Below are 18,732 nucleotides of genomic sequence, written 5' to 3'. Positions count from 1 at the left end.
ATAAACCGTTGATTAAATCCTACAAAATTCTGTTAGATCTTCTGCCTGCTCATAGCTGTTAGGAATGCTCTTTTCAGCAATATTTATTTTCTCTTTTAGGAGTATGTCTATGGTACATGAAGTATCCTTATAAACATGCTGTTTGGGGACTATATTAACAGCTTTGTTTTGGTTTTACAGTAATTCACACAGCATGAGAGTCAGCCCCCCCTCTAAAGCCATAATGTTGGATTTCAGAGCAGGTTAAGTCCCAGGATGCTGCTTCACCAACACTAAGGACAGTGTCACCTTCATAAAGGCATCAGGTTTGCTTCTTTCATTTAATCTCTTTTAATAAGATTTAGAATGAATTTTTGTGCTAGGAAAAGCTGTCCAGCCATCAGCCCTAGAGGAAGAGACTCTCTGCAAGTCTGCAAAGCTGGAGTGACATGGTCAGGGTTAGGAGAAGCCTTCCTCCCATGTCCCACACACACTCATCCAACTCATCTCCATTACAAACCCACTCGACGACAGCTTCTGCGTGGACGGGGGTCTCCCAGCCGTGCAGAGGAGTGGGCTCACAGTGTGGGCATTTTTGTGCTGACCATTTGCCCACCTTGAGCTACACCATTGCACTGCTCACAGGCGAGAGCTCACGGTGCTTCATGCGATGGAAATAAAACCATTGTCACGTTCTGAGCAGACTCCTGTTTCTTCTGGCAGGAGTGAAACTCTGCTGACAGGCACTGCCATCTGCTGGCACCCGTCCTTCCACCCATCGCCCTGCAAACACTGACAAAAGTGGGGCACGGTTGAGGGTTTAAAGCCGAGTCGGGATTTTCACAGCACCCACTAACCTGTGAGGCTGCAGAAAGCCCCATTTCCCCAACATTTCATACGTATTATTCAGCTGGAAAGAACAGGCCTTCCCCCAAGGAGATTTGTCAGTTCATGAGCAGCAATATAATTCTGACCCTCTTCTCTCTTTGCCACAGCTCTGTTGATGCCTTATGCAATTACACGGTGCTGTGCTCACACCTCTGTCCAGATGTGAGCTCCGGGGAGAGCCTGAGATTACAGATGCTGCCCAGCACACAGCCTGAGTGCATCTGTGTGCCGCAGGACCTGGTACACCAGGCTCAGTACAAAGCACAGCAAAGGCCACAGAAAGGAGGGCACTTGAGAGGTACCTTGTATTTCAGTCAATGTTAAAGGCCTTTTAGGAGCCATTTATTTGGTCGCCAGAGAGGTTGTACCTTCTGCATGGGTCCTTATGCATCTTGGTAGACTTCTGCTTCTGTATTCCCACACTGTGAACTAGTGCATCATTTCATGTATTATTTCAATAGACATCTTCTAATTTCACAGAATCCCAGAATCATCCGGGTTGGAAAAGCCCTTGCAGCTCCTCCAGTCCAACCATGACCCTCACCCTGACCATTCCCAACTCCCCCAGATCCCTCAGCGCTGGCTCAGCCCGACTCTTCAACCACTCCAGGGATCCCGGGGACTCCCCCCATGCCCTGGGCAGCCCATTCCAACGCCCAACAGCCCCTTCTGCACAGAAATCCTTCCTCAGAGCCAGCCTGACCCTGCCCTGGGCAGCTTGAGGCCATTCCCTCGGGGCCTGGCGCTGGCTCCTTGGCTCCAGAGACTCATCCCCCCTCTCTGCCCCCTCCTGGCAGGGAGTTGCAGAGGGCCAGGAGGTCTCCCCTCAGCCTCCTCTTCTCCAGACTGAACCCCCCCAGTTCCTGTACTGATTAAAGACAAGCCAGACTGGAAAACAGTTTTTCAGTCTCTAAACTACACCTCAGTCAGTCGACAACACCAATGCGCCCTTGCTAATGTTGTTAAAAAGTTGTCACTGGCCTCACAAATTTGAAATGTGTTAGAGAACTCCAGGTACCAGCTTGCTGCAGAAGGGCAGATTTAACCCCAAAGGGCAGTACAGGTCGGGTGTCCTCTTGGGCCAGTCTGTAACCAAGGAAATGCAGAGGGATTGCTCTCCTGAGTTGTCTCAGTTTTTGGGATGGGATCCACCTTAGGCCACGCCATTTAGGATACGCTGGTCCAAGTCAAACAGTGCTGCTATTTCCTTTCTAACTGATGACAGGTCGTACCAGGAGGCTTCCCAATTGGACCCTTATGTTAGGATAGGATGAATGATCTAATTCCGGGAGCGTGTAGATACAAATTTCACTTCGGTGCAACATCTTGATTTTCCTGGGGGTGCTCACAAGCTGGAAGAGCTGTGCTTCACTGTTCAAAGGACATCCAGGGCTATTTACAGGGGTGAAATTATGGCAACTGTGGAATGCTTAGCTCCTGGGTTTGCAAATGGAACGAGATGTGGAAGAACAAACTTCCGTCTCATTTTAATATAACTAAATAGCTCTCTGAGAACATTATGTATATAAAAACTTTCACAAAACAAACAGTTTGGATTTTTGTTGGTTCCTATAGAACGCATCAGGGCAGACCAGTTTCTGAGCTTGCGTGAACCCAATGGGGAGTAACCTCCATTTCCCTGAGGTTTCACTGCACATAAACGAGCCACCTCCCATGATGAGCACAGACTGGCCCATGACATTTATTACCCAAAGGGACAGTCTTCAATCTGAGCGCCAGTGACAGAATCTGCAGCTTGCTCTGGCATCAGTGGAGGCTGTCTTCAGCTTTGCATGTATCGAGAGGAGAGGGAGCAACAGTGCCTGCAGGGAACATTTTAATTTGTTGTGCAATTTGATCTCTGGAAGGAGAGATGTCTCTTCCCATTTGTCAACCATTAACCTACCGTCACGCCGGAAGAAAACAGAGTTGTAGAGCCAGTGCTGGAAATCTTCTGAGATTGTCTCATCCACCTCCACTCTTCCCTGAATGGGAGCTGAGCTTTCAAGTAAAGCTCCGACAATCTAGATGTGACAGTCACCCACTCCGTCTCGACGTTCTTTTGTGTTTTGGGGCTTATTCAAACCCCAGACTCAAAATGAAATTTGGGGGATTAGAAACAGCGTCAGACAAGGGGAAGGAAAAGTTTCTGCAATAAACCCAAACTCCCCCGCCTGTGTGAAGCATGTGTGGAGGAGTCTGCTTGCCATTTCCTTTGATATGATAATGAGGAGCTAATGATAACCCAGGCAAAGAGACAGCTCTTCTCACAGCGATGTGGGGCTAGTGCCTAGCACGGATTTGCGCCAGCCAACACACATCCCAAGCCGCTGCTGTCTTTTAACTTCTGGATTGCCTGCAAGTGTGTTAGTCCAGTTCTGCCTGAACCGCTGTTATAATTAACGCTAATTAAGCTCTTGTTTTGCAGGTGCGGCAGCAGAACCTAAGGCTGAAGGGCACCCAGAGACTAAACTTCCCACTCAGGCCCATGGTAGCTGCAGGGCTAGAAAACTCCGGCGAGGGGCAAGCGTTTGAGCATGTGTGAACTTGCGCACGTGTGACATCTCTCCTCTGAATGATCCACCCCTCCACTTCCAGAGTGCCCGGCTGTTCGCTGCCTGCGAGCCCAGAAACAACAAAATGCAGTAGTCATAGTGCACCGCTAATAATAGCAAATTTATGACAATTGCCTTGTGAGGCTGTCAGAATTCGAAACAATTTCTGCCAAAAACAAATGCCTTAGCTCTTCCAGGTGGGAATCTCGTTAACTTCCCTCCTAAAAACATACAGCCTTCCCTTTGCCGAGAGGGATGGGGGCATGCAGGAGGTTGGAGATGGACAAGAGGTGGAGCCAGCAACTCCCTCACTTAACTACGAGGAATTTACCAGGGTATTGAGTTGATTCCAAGGGATTCCACAAACGTTAATGGAATGATGAGAGTAATAGAATAAATTCTGCCTTTGGGCACGAGTTAGGAGCACAGCCAAAGCCCAGTGTGCACAGTCCTGGGTCCTGGGTTTGAAGTCCTGGGTTGTCACCCTCTGTGAAACAACCATCCACAGAACACCGCTGACCGACGCAGCACAAAACAGTCGCTTCCAGCATATTCTGTGATTACTTACAAGAAAGCACAATCTATGGGGCAAAAATAATATTCTGAAGACAGGCTTCAGAAAACGGACACATCAGCATGTCTAGTTTATTTAATTGTCATATTTTAATACTATTTACAACCCTCTCTTAGGAATTAAAAGCAACTCAGCATTTGTTATAGCAGGTCTTGCGCGTCATCGCTCCGAGTTCACTTCAGGATTCTTTTCAGCTCTACTCTGGCTGCAGAAGAAGTGACCCCCACTGACTCTAATGGAGTCTTTTTATTATTGTTTAATCTCATGTGTGTGTGCCTGGCAGCAGACTAGCAGCTCTGGGGACAAAAGGCCTCTATTTAGCCACAAATGGGTACTGTATGGACAGCCTTTCCCGAGGGCTGCCCTTTCATTACAGCCCAAGTGTATTCAGGTGACTGGTCAGAGCAGCTCTGGAGCCAGAAGGGGTCTGTTAGAGAGGCTGACCAGCACATAGACTAGCTGGCAGTACCCCCACAATTCACCCTTGGCTTCTCTGTTTCAATTAGAAAAGGTGGAGCTTGGAGATTAGGATCTGACTGATGTCACTAGGGATCTAAAACTTCAGTTGTGGCTAACCTAGGCTTCAGTCTGGAGAAGAGGAGGCTGAGGGGAGACCTCCTGGCCCTCTGCAACTCCCTGCCAGGAGGGGGCAGAGAGGGGGGATGAGTCTCTGGAGCCAAGGAGCCAGCGCCAGGCCCCGAGGGAATGGCCTCAAGCTGCCCAGGGCAGGGTCAGGCTGGCTCTGAGGAAGGATTTCTGTGCAGAAGGGGCTGTTGGGCGTTGGAATGGGCTGCCCAGGGCAGGGGGGGAGTCCCCGGGATCCCTGGAGGGGTTGAAGAGTCGGGCTGAGCCAGCGCTGAGGGATCTGGGGGAGTTGGGAACGGTCAGGGTGAGGGTCATGGTTGGACTGGAGGAGCTTCAAGGGCTTTTCCAACCCAGATGAGTCTGCGATTCTGTGGTTCTATGATTTGAACTAGAGATCTAATTGTGAAAAATATTCAAACCCCATTTTAAATTCACAATCTACATGGTTCTTTTAGTAAAAGACCAAACCGTACCTTGCACTAGGATCCTTCTGGTGTGAGAAGGGTAGTGGAGGGGTCCATAAAAAGAACCAAAACATGAATTCCTTCTGCCATAATAGAGTAGCACAGTGGTTGCTGACCACACATGACTCCAGCAGACCCTATCTGCAAGGCCTGGAATCCTCTACCGAGGGAATTTTTTGCTTTGTCAAAATTTCAGCACTTAAACTGGGCAGTGAATCTCCTCTGCAATTAAGTTTTATTCTTTTACATGCAACAGACCTTCAATCCGATTTCTGGGATGCATCTTACTACAGTAACTTCTAGAGAGTCTTTAAGGACAAACCCAATTGTTCCATTCTGCCCCAGTCCAGCAAGTAATCTGCATGGGCTGGCTTAGTTCAGGAGCTATGACTGCTTATTAGAAAATCCCAGTAACAGTTAGGTAACTTCTGAGCTCTTGGATCTCCACATAATTTACTAACATTAGGAAGATTTTCAGCAGTTTTGCAGTCATTTGGGAGCTTAAGAGAACTATTTCTAGATTTATGGGTTTTTTTTCCCCCAGACCTTGCAGCAGCATTCAATATTTATAAGGAATTCCCTGTCTTGGTAGCAACAACTGACAGTTACAAAAAATAAGTACGCTATAATATGCATTACTATTTTAAGTCTGCCAAAGACTGCTAGATGAAGATATCTCCAGCTTTTGCCTGACTGGTTGATATTTAGTTCAAACAAATGACTGACAAAAGGAAACATATCTAGGAGGGAAATGAGAGGGTGTATGGGAACTCACAACAGCTACTGTAAAAGATTTTTCTGTGTTTACAGAATAAATGAGCAGCAGAATTATGAAAAGAGTCAGACTTCTGGCTTCTACTCCAGCCACTTACTCAGGGAACCACACAGTCTGTTATGTGCGCAGATACGGCTGTAGGGTTCTGTAGTACGCGAATAAAACCCTTCCCATCCTCCAAACAACATTTTGAGATTGTGCCGAATCTAGGCTTTTCCACAAAAATGCGAATAACTCATGTTTAACGATGCAATGGAGACAAAAGATAAATCTTGATCTCAGTGTAACAAAGTGCCTTTTAATGAACACTCCTGTAAGCTCGCTGCCTGACAATACTGGACACGATCCAGGTCTGTTTACAGTGCCAGCATGTCTCTGTCCCTGACTCCTGGTGCATCTGTACATTTTGTTCTTGGCATATTTGTATCTATGGAGCCAGCTGACCTTGAAACTCTCATTAGAGGGGAAAAAAAAATAATAAAAAAATCAGCAGCCAGAAAGCCTAGCACCCCCCATATATTTCACAGTTATTATCAGAATATTTTCCCTCTGTTCAGTTCGCATGGAGATGACATTCAATAACACTGAAAATGTTCTTACTGTCCCTAGAGAGGCCTGTTCAGAGTAAAACCAAAGGAAATTAAAGACCTATCAAGCAATCCCCCGATACAGGTTCATAAATATAAACCTGCAGGCAGTGACTGGCTGCAGCACCAAGGACAAAATGTGCTAAAACTCTTTGACTCGGGTCTGTCCGTTCCTCCCTCCCCTGTATTCCCTGCCCTGCAAGGGGATGGTGGTAGGTTCCCTACTGCTCGTTGTCACTGCAGATTCACATAAAACAGAGAGGATGAAGTATTTGCTGTGGGACTAGCATGCCATGGTGCACCGCTTCTGTGTCAGCAAGGCTTTGCAGCCATTGCTAAAAATACACACCTCGTTCAGACAGCAGCCGCCTGCCGCCGCCTGCTCTAGCAGCTGCCTCCCCCCCAGCAGCGGATGGGTGTGCGATGGCACACACTGGTGCAGCACACTGGTGTGCCTAAGGCGGATGATGCTACAGGCTGGGGGAGCTGAACCCCCTGGAAAAACAAGCGATGCAGGTGCCTGATACTCAGCCCTGCCAGACCCTGTTCCTTTACACAGTCTGCGAGCGGGCTGGCGGGCCTGGAACACAAACTGCTGGATGGTTTTTGGGGACCCCTGAATTTGGAGACCTTCCTTAAAGCGTTTCCCATCCTCCTGAAGAACAAATAGATGAGTTTTGCTGAGACCTGCCTTACAGCTCTATGAAACCATGACGCAGCTCAGTGACGAGGACCTTTCGGGCGCTGCTGAGAGACAAACCGGGTCCTCTGCACCCTTCAAACGTCTGCGGCAGTATGCTGAATTCAGTCACACCACTGTGCTCACTAGAGTGCTCCCTTACATGCTGTAATTTGTGCAGCAACAGGCCACTAAAGTTCCAGCAAAACTGTTGGGTTTACCCTGCAGTCATTCAGTGAAGCTTTCCTTTCTGGTTGAGTTTGCCTGGGGCTCATTCCTTTGCCACTCAGAAATTTCAGATCTGCCTAGTGCTAAAATTGTACAAAAAAAACCCCCTATACATCTACCCAAATGGATGAAATTTACTTTACTTTTCTGTTAGTCAGGAAATTTGTCTGCTGTTTGATATATCTGAGCTCGAGATTAAGGAGACCAGTGTAATCTCAGGCCATTATAAAAATTTCTCAGCATGCAATCCAGCCATAGGAATAACTCAGATGACTCTATGCGTCACACTGCTCTCTGCTGTAAGAACAGACATAAGGAATTATTGACTAGATTTCCCAGAATGTACCCGGGTAAATGAGGCATAACACCAGAATTGTAGACATGTCAAAAAGCGTAAAAATAAGTTTTCCCAGGAAATATGATGCCATATGGACACGGTCTTTGTTCTGGTGAAGCTCTCAGTTCCCCAGGCTTTTCTATATCATGACGTTTTCTAGCAAGCTGGCTGGGTTACATCACCTCAGCCCTTAAATTGCCTTGGGCTGTGGTGTTTCCACACTAACCGTACCACTGGAAATTGCAGATTCAGTACTGTCGCCTTCACAGAGAATTGATTCATTTGTGCTGACAGCTTGCATACACCTTGTCACACAACAAAGTTACTGAAACCCAATTGCCAGAAAGGCTGGCAATGAAAGATCATTGCTTTGGGTGATTTATCCGGGACTTATTCAGCACTCTGAGCCAATGCCAAGAAAATTCCCTCATGTACCTAGACCAGATGTTGTTCTCATCTGAACTGTGTTAAAGCTGAGATAAAACTACTAAAGCCAACAGACATGTGTTACTATCACCCTTGTTTCAACCCAGACTACACTCCCCTCTGTGTCCACCCCGTCCCCCAAAAAATCTGCAAAACAACCACAGTTGGATAAAAAGTTCAGCCTCTCTGATTTCACCTGTTGGCTATGCAAAATGGTTTTGGCCTATAAGAAAAGGTTGACTAATTTATTTTTATTGATGACACTGGCCCTAATTTAAAAAGGAGATGGAGTTTTGTGACACTCAGGCATGTATGGTGTGGAAATACTAACAGAAGTGCTTTCTGCCCAAATTTACCCTTCCCCAAGCTTTCCCCCTTTCTTTTTTTTTTTTAAGAGATTTTCCCCCCCACGTACAAAGCCAGCATTACCCCGGCAGTCCCTGCACAGGCCAGTAGAGGGGGGTGGGCAGCCGCATTGTTTTTTTACTCTCCTGTCCATTCTCAGGGGTAAAGCCACACATCGCTCTCCAAAACATTATTTATCCTATTTGCAAGTACAAAAGGTTAAGCATGAAGCAGAAGCTTTACTGAAATAAGGTCTTTCCCCATAGCTTCTTCGTGGAAATGGTACGTGGCGATTTTAAGTACTTTGCCCACATACGAGGACTACATGCGAGTTTACAGTTTTATGAAGTACTGATGAGTTCCTGTGCAGGACAAGCGTGTTTTGGCACATTTACCATTTGTAGAAAAGGCCGTGCGACGCCGAAGTTCATCTCAGTGTGGGTGATGGAGGCCTACAGAAAATCTTGCTACAAGAAGTGGAGGTGCCCGCCTGGGCATATTTCAGAAAGTACCTCCTGGCCCTGTGGAACCAGCCATGACAAAAACACATTGTAAAGGGGAAACTTCAGCACCAAGAGACTTTATTATACAGAGCTATCGTGAGAGGAAGGACAGAAGAATGTCTTCAGCTACCTAACCTAGTCATTGAATCTCTTATCATTATAAGGTCAAGAGAGAGAAGGAGCCAACTTTATTCAGAGTTGGCTAAATGGATCGATAGCTGGCTGAACAGGAGCCAGCAGAGTGCCCAGGGGCCAAGGAGGCCAATGGCATCCTGGCTTGTGTCAGCACTGGCGTGGCCACAGGGACAGGGAAGGGATCTGAGCCCTGGGCTCGGCACTGGTGAGGCTGCCCCTCGATGAGTGGGTTCAGTTTTGGGCCCCTCACCCCAAAAAGGCCATTGAATGACTCGAGCGTGGCCAGAGAAGGGCAACGGAGCTGGGGCAGGGTCTGGAGCACAGGTCTGCTAGGGAGCGGCTGGGGGAACTGGGGGGTTCAGTCTGGAGAAGAGGAGGCTGAGGGGAGACCTCCTGGCCCTCTGCAACTCCCTGCCAGGAGGGGGCAGAGAGGGGGGATGAGTCTCTGGAGCCAAGGAGCCAGCGCCAGGCCCCGAGGGAATGGCCTCAAGCTGCCCAGGGCAGGGTCAGGCTGGCTCTGAGGAAGGATTTCTGTGCAGAAGGGGCTGTTGGGCGTTGGAATGGGCTGCCCAGGGCAGGGGGGAGTCCCCGGGATCCCTGGAGGGGTTGAAGAGTCGGGCTGAGCCAGCGCTGAGGGGTCTGGGGGAGTTGGGAATGGTCAGGGTCAGGTTCATGGTTGGGCTGGAGGAGCTTCAAGGGCTTTTCCAACCCAGATGATTCTGGGATTCTGTGAAATTCCTGCTTTCTAGTCCAGCGCCAAGGTAGAGGCTCTAAAGCCAGCTGCCTCTTCAAGAAAGCTGTGCATTACCCAGAGCACTTGTCCAAACCTTAACCAGGAACAGTCCAGCCAGAGCTGTGCCCACTGTATCACTGCCCCTCAGGGACCATGTTTTTTCCAGCCTGCATATTAAGCCTTACATACCTGAAGATGCACCACACAGCTCATGCGAAACTCTCAGGCTATAGCTGGTACTTGGCTTCTTTCTATTACCAAATGTGGTAACAGCTCTCTGCTGTCAAGCCTGTTCTTACTGCCCTCCCGAGTGACTCGTTTTGATGGGTTCACTCATCTGTAAAATAGTCATTCTTTACATGGCTATTTCTAATGTCCTGACCTTCAAAAGCAAGGCCCAAGGTTTTTGCATGATTGTCTAGTAAATGTACTTCTTTAAAGAGAGCAAGTCGCTGAAGCACCTGCAGTTCTTTGCTGGCAGAAAAACCCAGGATGCCTCATATTATTTTCTTTTGATAACAGCAACCACAGACAAAATCAATGGTGACTTTTATGGGCACAATGTGAGACTGTCAGCCCACTCTGCTGCCCTTAGAAACAAGGACAAAGTATTACTGGTGGTAGAGGGTCAGCTGTGGATTTAGCAGAGGGAGGGCAGGAACCACAGGGGCCACAGTTCCCATTAGCACCACTGACATGGCACACATACTCTTCAGTCGTGCTTGCAGCTGCTCAGAAGTACAGACTTGGCCTGTGGATCCCACTCTCCCTACAGAGGCATTGCCTAAATTTCACAAGGCCAGGTGCCACGGGGCTGTGAACTAAACTCAGACAACAATCAGTGGTAACGGTTTTCCTGGGGACAGAACAGAACAAAGAGCATAATATGTGCAAAGAGGATGTGCTGATTTCTTCACCACCCTGTCCCCTGTCTGTGTTGCCTCTGGGACCATATTCCTGCTCCTGGGAAATAACTAAACAAACAATCACTCCACACAATTTGCTCACTCCCTTACTCTGCCTAACCCTGTGAGCTCCATCCAGCCCATTAGCTGCAAAGGGAATTCAACAGAGCTCTCATTCTTACAAGCGGTATGCACTCAGCTTTCTTCATGACTCCCATGAGAGATCAATGCCTGACTTCAGTGGGTCAGCATATCAAACCAGGCTTTCTACCTTGCTTTGCCTTTCTCTGCTTTGGATATCATCTGTGACAAATAGGATGCTGCCTGCTTCCTGTATCGTTCTCTCCCTCCCCTGCATTCTGAAAGAGAAGGTGAATTTCATTTATTAATGCTGATAAAGTCCATGGAGACTTGCAGATAAAAAAGACTCAATGTGAAGCAGAATATAATGTTCTACCTTGCAGAAAGCTTATGCTTCACTATTTCTTTTCAAAGCACCTACTGACATTGCTAGGCAACTGGGACATTGTCCAAAATAAAACCAGTAATAATAATAAAACAAACAAAACCTGAGTCTAACAGCCTATAAAATGTAGCTGAGGGCTGTCAGGTAAACAGACAACAGATGGAATGATGGTCAGTTGTCAGCTGACCCAAAAAGTAACCTCAGAAGTAAAATCCAAGGGGGACACGACCACCATCCAGAAGGTGCTGCCTCAGAGAGGAGCAGGAAGATCACCTTGCTGGATTGTCAAGAACGGCAGTACAAGGGGCAGCCACTGTTGCGCAAAGAACAATGCAGGGCTGTATCTATATAGAACTCTTCCTTTCTTCATCTGCAAAGCACAAAGTGTGGAAAAACTGAGGCACAGACAACAAGCTTACCTAAAGTTTATATTCAGTTCTCCAGAACTGAATTATTTTCTGTTCTCCAGAATTAAAGTTCATATTCTATTCTTCAGAAACTGAAATTTGCTGCATTTAACACAGCCCCAGAAAGACAACTGCAAGTAAGTACGATATACCCTAATCTGCTTATTCCTGTTCGTTTGCTGGCTGAACAGGAGCCAGCAGAGTGCCCAGGGGGCCAAGAAGGCCAACGGCATCCTGGCTTGTGTCAGCACTGGCGTGGCCAGCAGGGACAGGGAAGCGATCTGAGCCCTGGGCTCGGCACTGGTGAGGCCGCCCCTCGCTGAGTGGGTTCAGTTTTGGGCCCCTCACCCCAAAAAGGCCATTGAGTGACTCGAGCGTGGCCAGAGAAGGGCAACGGAGCTGGGGCAGGGTCTGGAGCACAGGTCTGCTGGGGAGCGGCTGGGGGAACTGGGGGGGTTCAGTCTGGAGAAGAGGAGGCTGAGGGGAGACCTCCTGGCCCTCTGCAACTCCCTGCCAGGAGGGGGCAGAGAGGGGGGATGAGTCTCTGGAGCCAAGGCCCCAGCGCCAGGCCCCGAGGGAATGGCCTCAAGCTGCCCAGGGCAGGGTCAGGCTGGCTCTGAGGAAGGATTTCTGTGCAGAAGGGGCTGTTGGGCGTTGGAATGGGCTGCCCAGGGCAGGGGGGAGTCCCCGGGATCCCTGGAGGGGTTGAAGAGTCAGGCTGAGCCAGCGCTGAGGGATCTGGGGGAGTTGGGAACGGTCAGGGTGAGGGTCATGGTTGGGCTGGAGGAGCTTCAAGGGCTTTTCCAACCCAGATGGTTCTGGGATTCTGTACAGCTGCTTTCTGGCAGACAAGAGAGAGTCCCCATGCAGGTACGCCTGGCTGTGCAGCATGCGCCACCCCACTCCTTATCAAGCTATCAGGTTTGCTCCAGCAAGCAGGATATCACATGCTCCAGAAAAAGCCTTTGGCTAGAGACATCTGTGCTCACAGCAAACCCGGGCCTGACAGCCTCAGGGGCTCTCAAAGGCCTTTGCAGGGACACCACCTTGAGACTGGCATTTTAGAAACATCTCATGCCCTTGAGAACAACTTAAACTTCCACAAATAGCTTTTAAGATCTTACAGAAGCGTGTTTATTTGGAAAACAACAAGCGAGGAAACACGCAAAGGATGAAACGAAGTGTGATCCCATTTTAAGGCTTCATACCATTTGATCAATGGCAGCTCAGAAAAACCTTGTTAGAGCACAGTGTGTACCTGAGATATCTGTGCTCATTCTTCTGCCAAATTAATAACCGTTGTCACTGGGTTGCAGCTAGTTACCCCTTTTTATACCATCGTATATAACAGAGGGATGACAGCTCTAACAGCTAATGCAGAAGCCCGATGCTACTAGGCAAACCTAGATGAAAATCTAGAAACAAAACTCCAGCAGGTGTTAACTGGTGACACCGGTTGTTCAGTGCCTTCAAACACTTTCCTACATACAGTGTTTTAAACTTCTATTTTCCTAGCTTCAAGTAAAAAAAAAACGATCTCAGACACCTTCCAAGCAGACGCCAGGGTCGTTGTTCCGAGCAATCACTAGGTTTGTAGCATTGCACACTCGTATTCTCATCGCAGATTGCTTTGCCTGGGAGTGCCGACGGGGCCAGGTGATGAGGACGCAGCTGCCCATATCAGATGGTGCTTTCCATCAATACAAGCCTTATCTTGTCCTCCGTGTGCTCAGCTTAACTATTTAAAAGGAAGATTCAGTGACTAGAAAAATGGAAGTGACTCATGACTGCACATCCCTCGCTGTACTCTGCACGGGTGATTACACACCCTCTACGCTGCGAAGGACTACTCAGAGGTTAGCTCGCTGCCCTGCTCCCTGTGATCTGTGCTAAACACCCAGCTTGCTACAGCCAGGAAGGAAAGAAGTGCCTTTGTTGCAGTCCACCCATGCCCTATATTTTTTCAGAGGAAGTAAGGATTTCCCTGGCACAAACCTCCTCTGCCAAGCAGCTGAATTACAAGTAAATACAAGTAATGCGCTTTACTCCATCCAGTGAGAAGTTGGCACGATTTCCCCCGTGAACAGAGTTGCATAAACCCCGCTTTCCCCACGTGGCGTTATCAGCAGAGATGTTCTACCTTGCGGGCTTGCCAGGGGACTGGCGGGGATTCTCGGCCACAACCGTTTCAAGAAATCTTTATTGCAGCTATGCTGTTGTAGAATACTTAAAGAGTGCCAAATTCTTGTCACTATTTCTCTGTGCTTTCTGAAAAGTCACAGAAAAATTAAGCGTGCAAACGTGTCTAAGAGACACAAAACAACTCATCAGCGGGCAGCCAAGTTTCTCTCTCGCGCGGAGAAGCCTCGAGTACTGTTTTTCCCTCTCCCAAGCCCTGTTGCTCTTCATCTGCTGACTATGACTTCAAGGAGTTAAATAATACAGGTCTCTGCCTTTTTGGATTTCCACATGCATTGCCAAGCCAGTGCTACAGCCAGCTTTGTTCTTGAATTTAAATAGCCTATGCATTTAAATTTTGTCATTACAGTTAGCAGAGGAGGCCAAGGGCTTCAACTACCCGCTGTCTAAGAATAAGGAAGGCTGAAGTGATTAGGAAGCTTTTATTTTCAATAGTAGCAATGCTTAAAGGTGCTGGAAGGGATGAGGGATAGAATCAGCTTCATCTCTTACACTATTCTTCCATTTCAGACACTTGCTGTCCTAGAGATTTACACTTTCTTCGAGTTTATCTGCAGGCTGGCATGCATGGCTATTTGTTTAAGGATGTTGATGACACTCCCTGCTAAGAGGAGCAAAAACCCAGTTCTCGTATTTCTCTCTCACCTGTGATGGTGCTTGTTGACAGAAAATAAAGTTTTGGGAATGAATCACAATTGTCCATACATCAGACTGAATTTTCAGGCTCCTGTTACTGCCATGCTCACCGCTACACTACTCTCTGAAATCTGAGCATTTTAGTCATACAAAATGAGACGTAAGTGGAAGGACAGAATCATCTCTCCTGGGACTCAGAATAAAATAGCAATGGATTTCAAATTCCTCCCCGTGGTAAGCACAAAGTAAATAAGTACTGGGAGGCTGCCAGCCTAGCTACGCTGAGGTTAATGAATAAACAACTGCCTGCAGTACTGACTTGCCTACTATACTTAAAATATGTATCTTTGATTACATTTTAGGGAGACCTCCTCTTCTATAAATAACAATTCCAAAAGATAAAGGCATTAAATCTTTTTACCTTTGACAAAACAGAGATTATCAACATTAATACAGAAAAACTGCTATTAGGCAAACAGGCTTTTCATAGAGGACTTGCTTTTTATAGAAAATGTTGACTTTATTGTGGAAAAAACAACACTGAAAAGAAGAAAAAATGGCAAAAATAGCAAGGGACATTCTGAAAATGTTAGCTTGGTCACACCTTGTTTTCCCCATTTCTTCTTTATGGGAGATGCTCTCAAAGCACACATTTCCAGGAAAACAATGGAGTAAGCTCAAACAAGGGGAGATCATTGTGAATTAGGAGAGCTTCTGGCATACCAAGGTCACTTCTGAAAATGGGATTTAATTGCTTGGCAAAGGGTGCATTGTTGGAAAAGTTACCCTAGGTGAATAAAATAATCACTTTAACAAACACAGCAGCCTAGATTTCCACGAGTGTCTTGGGTGATTTTGAACATCCATCACGGAACACAATAAAGAGAAGTCATTTTGCAGTGCACTGTGTGGGAATCTCTGCCATTTTAGGGGTCTCAGACAGAGCACCTAGGAGTCATTTGTCACTTGTGAAAATCTAGGTCATTTACTCCCGTCCTCCTGCTCTGCTTTTTTTCATGCCAAATATATAAAGAATTTTCTGGCTTCAGACTGAATAAAGTTGTTAATTACACTCTTTCCTAAAAACCTGCAATTGAAATTCACTTGGGGAGTTTCTAAAAGCTGTGGAAAGCTATTCTTTTTCATAATACTCTTTTGACGTGTCTTAGAGGAAAAAAGAAGAAAGCCCATTTGCTTTTAATTTCTCAGTTTTGAGGATAATATTTAACAGAAGTAAATCCCTTTAAGGGCTCAACTATGCTCTTTGAAGCTAGTGTGTGTGGGGGGGAAATCCCATTGAGTTTCATTGCAGGAGAACTAGCTTGCTTCTTTGAAAATTTATGTTAAACAATCTGCAGTATGTTGTGTGATGCAAGACATTTAATTGGTGCCATCATGAACTGCCAATAGGTGAAAAGGACAAGATTCCTGCATGTGCTGGGCACAGTGTAAAAATAACCAGATTATACAGCCATTATCTCCTGGGAAAAGTATCTGGAGCAATTCCATCATCAATTCTTGGTGCTATAAAAGCCTCTATGTGTTGGTGTCACTAACAGCATACCTGCTTCACAGGAACGTTAAGAGGTGTAACGGATGGATTAACATGCTTTGGAGATGAAAAGTGCTGCTTGAGTATTATCAACTTTATTTAATGACGGAGCTATTAAAACAATGGGATGGCTAATAACAGAGCTTAATTCCTTACATCAGTGCATTTTTGTCTTCAGAACACTCGGGGGCAAACGCTTGCGTCACTGAGTCACAAAGCTCCTGTTGGTTTCAACTGTGTGAATAGATCTGGCTCTGCCCAAGCGTTAAATAACTTTTTTTAACATAAAAATCCTGTTTCCAAAAGACTCAGAGGATCCTGCCTGCAGGATGTCCTCCACCTGTCCCTGGTAGGTGGCTAGAAGCACTGGGTTGTTATTGAGGTTTAACCTAGGGTAGATCAGCTTGAGTCTGGGGGTTTTCATGTTGAGGGTTGAAGTGATTTATTTAGAGTAGGCCTCCAAAAGGTAGGGGTGTAAACTGCTCCAGCCATCTACGTCCTCTCTCTACTGATGGAGAAGGATGGGCACCTCTACAAGGCCTAAGATACTTGTCCTAGAGTGAGAAGAAACAGCTTCTGAACACGAGAGAGAACCAGAAGAATTTGCTCTATTAGACACCTAATTTTTGTGTGCCTATAAGTAAGTGAGATGATTCCAAGCTTACATCACTCAATCCCTTATCAACAGCATGCAAAGGCACTCTACCAAAGGATTGAGAAATACAAGAGATCCATGATTCCTTAAGCTCCAAGATGGCAGCAATGCAGGGAGAGTAACAGCAGCTTTACGGTAAGGAGTGAACTCCTGCAGTCAGCAGAGAATTCAGAGGGACTCTGAGTTTCAGCTCCAATCTAGGAAGGAAAGTCTAAGCAGGAATTTGGGCAAGGGCACACGAATCTAGAATAGCACAGACCAAATTAAACTGCAGAGGGTTCTGCAGAATCTGGGAGTATCGAGGGGCATCTGGTCCTTTCCAAAACACGCCGCCCATGCAGAGAAAAGGCCCGATCCTCACAAGCAGCCAAGACACTTGTGTTGTGCTTGTACTGGTGGGATGGGACAGGCGACTCAGATGTTGGGGACGATAAGAGTAACGCCAGCTTCTGTAGGCAATATTGCACTACCTTCCCTCACTCTGGCAGCTCAACACTTCCACTGTGTTTCACTTCCATCCAGCAGCCATTCCTCTGCCTTTCCCATACAATATATAAACCGAGCCACAATGTTAATGAGCCATTGCATATAGATGAGCTGGCAACCAGTCTGAGCTGACACAGCCACACATAAAAGCCAAAGAGGGCCTTGGGCTCTCTTCCTTTGATACAGAAGCTGCTGGACCACAGTACTGTGGAGATTGCTTGGTCTGGGGGACACGAAGCCAGGCAGTTTTCTCCCACCTCCCTTCTGCAGCCACCTTTACTTTTTAAGACACAAGGTAAGAGGCTCGGTGCCATACTGTTTTCTTAATAGTCGACTGAGAAAATCCACAATATTTCCAGATAGACTGTCCCTTCTGTTCCCTTGCTTACAAAATCGTCACCTAATGACTACAGCAAGGGAAACAGAAATTCCTTTTGTGTGGAACTGGATATTTGGATTCTACTCTGCTTACTCGCTGGCTTACTTACTTTTCTTGGGCAACCCTCTTGATCGTTCTCTGCTTCAGTTTCTTCTCCCGCAAAACAGGCTACTGAGGCTTAAGAAAACATTGTCAAAGAAAATCTCTGCATCTGCTGTAGTGACCTCAGATACAGAAGGCAGAAGATGGCAGTTCAGGCATTACTCTTCTCTGGGAATGCTGAGTGATATTTCTGACAGTGTCATGGGGCTGGAAGGGCCCTAAAGTATGGCTGTGCAAAAAAACTAGGGTGGGATAAGCTGATACAAGTTTACAGCTTACTAGCTGTTGTGTGGTAACTGCCAGTACTGTTGATTTACCCCTGTATTAGCACCAGCCAGTCTGTCTTCAGTTCATAGTTAGTTAGAGGCTAAGCATGTGTACCCAGACAGTTAACAAGCAGCAGCTAACGATTTTCACAGCTATACCTTAAGTTCAACGCGTTTCAGTTTCACAGCAGTAATGTGCACACAGCACTCGATGCACTGAGATGCTCAGAGGCTACGGTAATGAGCTTCTCAAAACTACTGTTAAAAAAAGTAACCACCCTTAAATTATCTTAAATTTTGGGCATGACAACATGTCGTGCATGGTTCACTTCCTTAATCTCACAGTCGATTACTTTTCTCAACCCATATAAACATCAGCAGGAAAAAAGAAAAATCTGCGTATGTGTTAGTAATAAATTTAAGAATCAGGGCATACCACTTAAGGGTTGACTTGTCAGAAAATGGTAATTAAAAGTGTTCCAGCTGACAGTGCCCCTTTAATGAATTATTAGTAATGTTCTCTGAGAACATTTGATGAAAGACACCATAAGAGTTCTTACTTAAACAAACCAATTTTCTGCATGATGCAACTTCACTGCACAGGAAGGGGAAAATCTCCATTATAGAATCAAACTATGATAACAAAGTAATGGTTTGAATGATCAGGAAGTAACAGGTGCCCCCTCTGTACTGATTGACTCTATTTCCTATACCACAGCCTTTTTTCCATAGGTGCTTCCTTAATAACTGCCACTGTTTTCTTAAATTCTGTTAAAAACGCCCAGTAAGGGGTAGTATAAAAGAGTTTTGGTCATCAGCTTAACAGGCGCTCTGCGTACATACTACAGTGAGTGGCCAGCTCAGCTTTCACACTGCCCAGGGACTG

This window comes from Athene cunicularia (genome assembly GCF_003259725.1).
Source record: "Athene cunicularia isolate RWA chromosome 24 unlocalized genomic scaffold, athCun1 chr24_part1, whole genome shotgun sequence".
NCBI classification, from domain to species: Eukaryota; Metazoa; Chordata; class Aves; order Strigiformes; family Strigidae; genus Athene; species Athene cunicularia.
The sequence above is the reverse complement of the archived record's forward strand: the minus strand, read 5'-3'. Positions refer to the sequence as shown.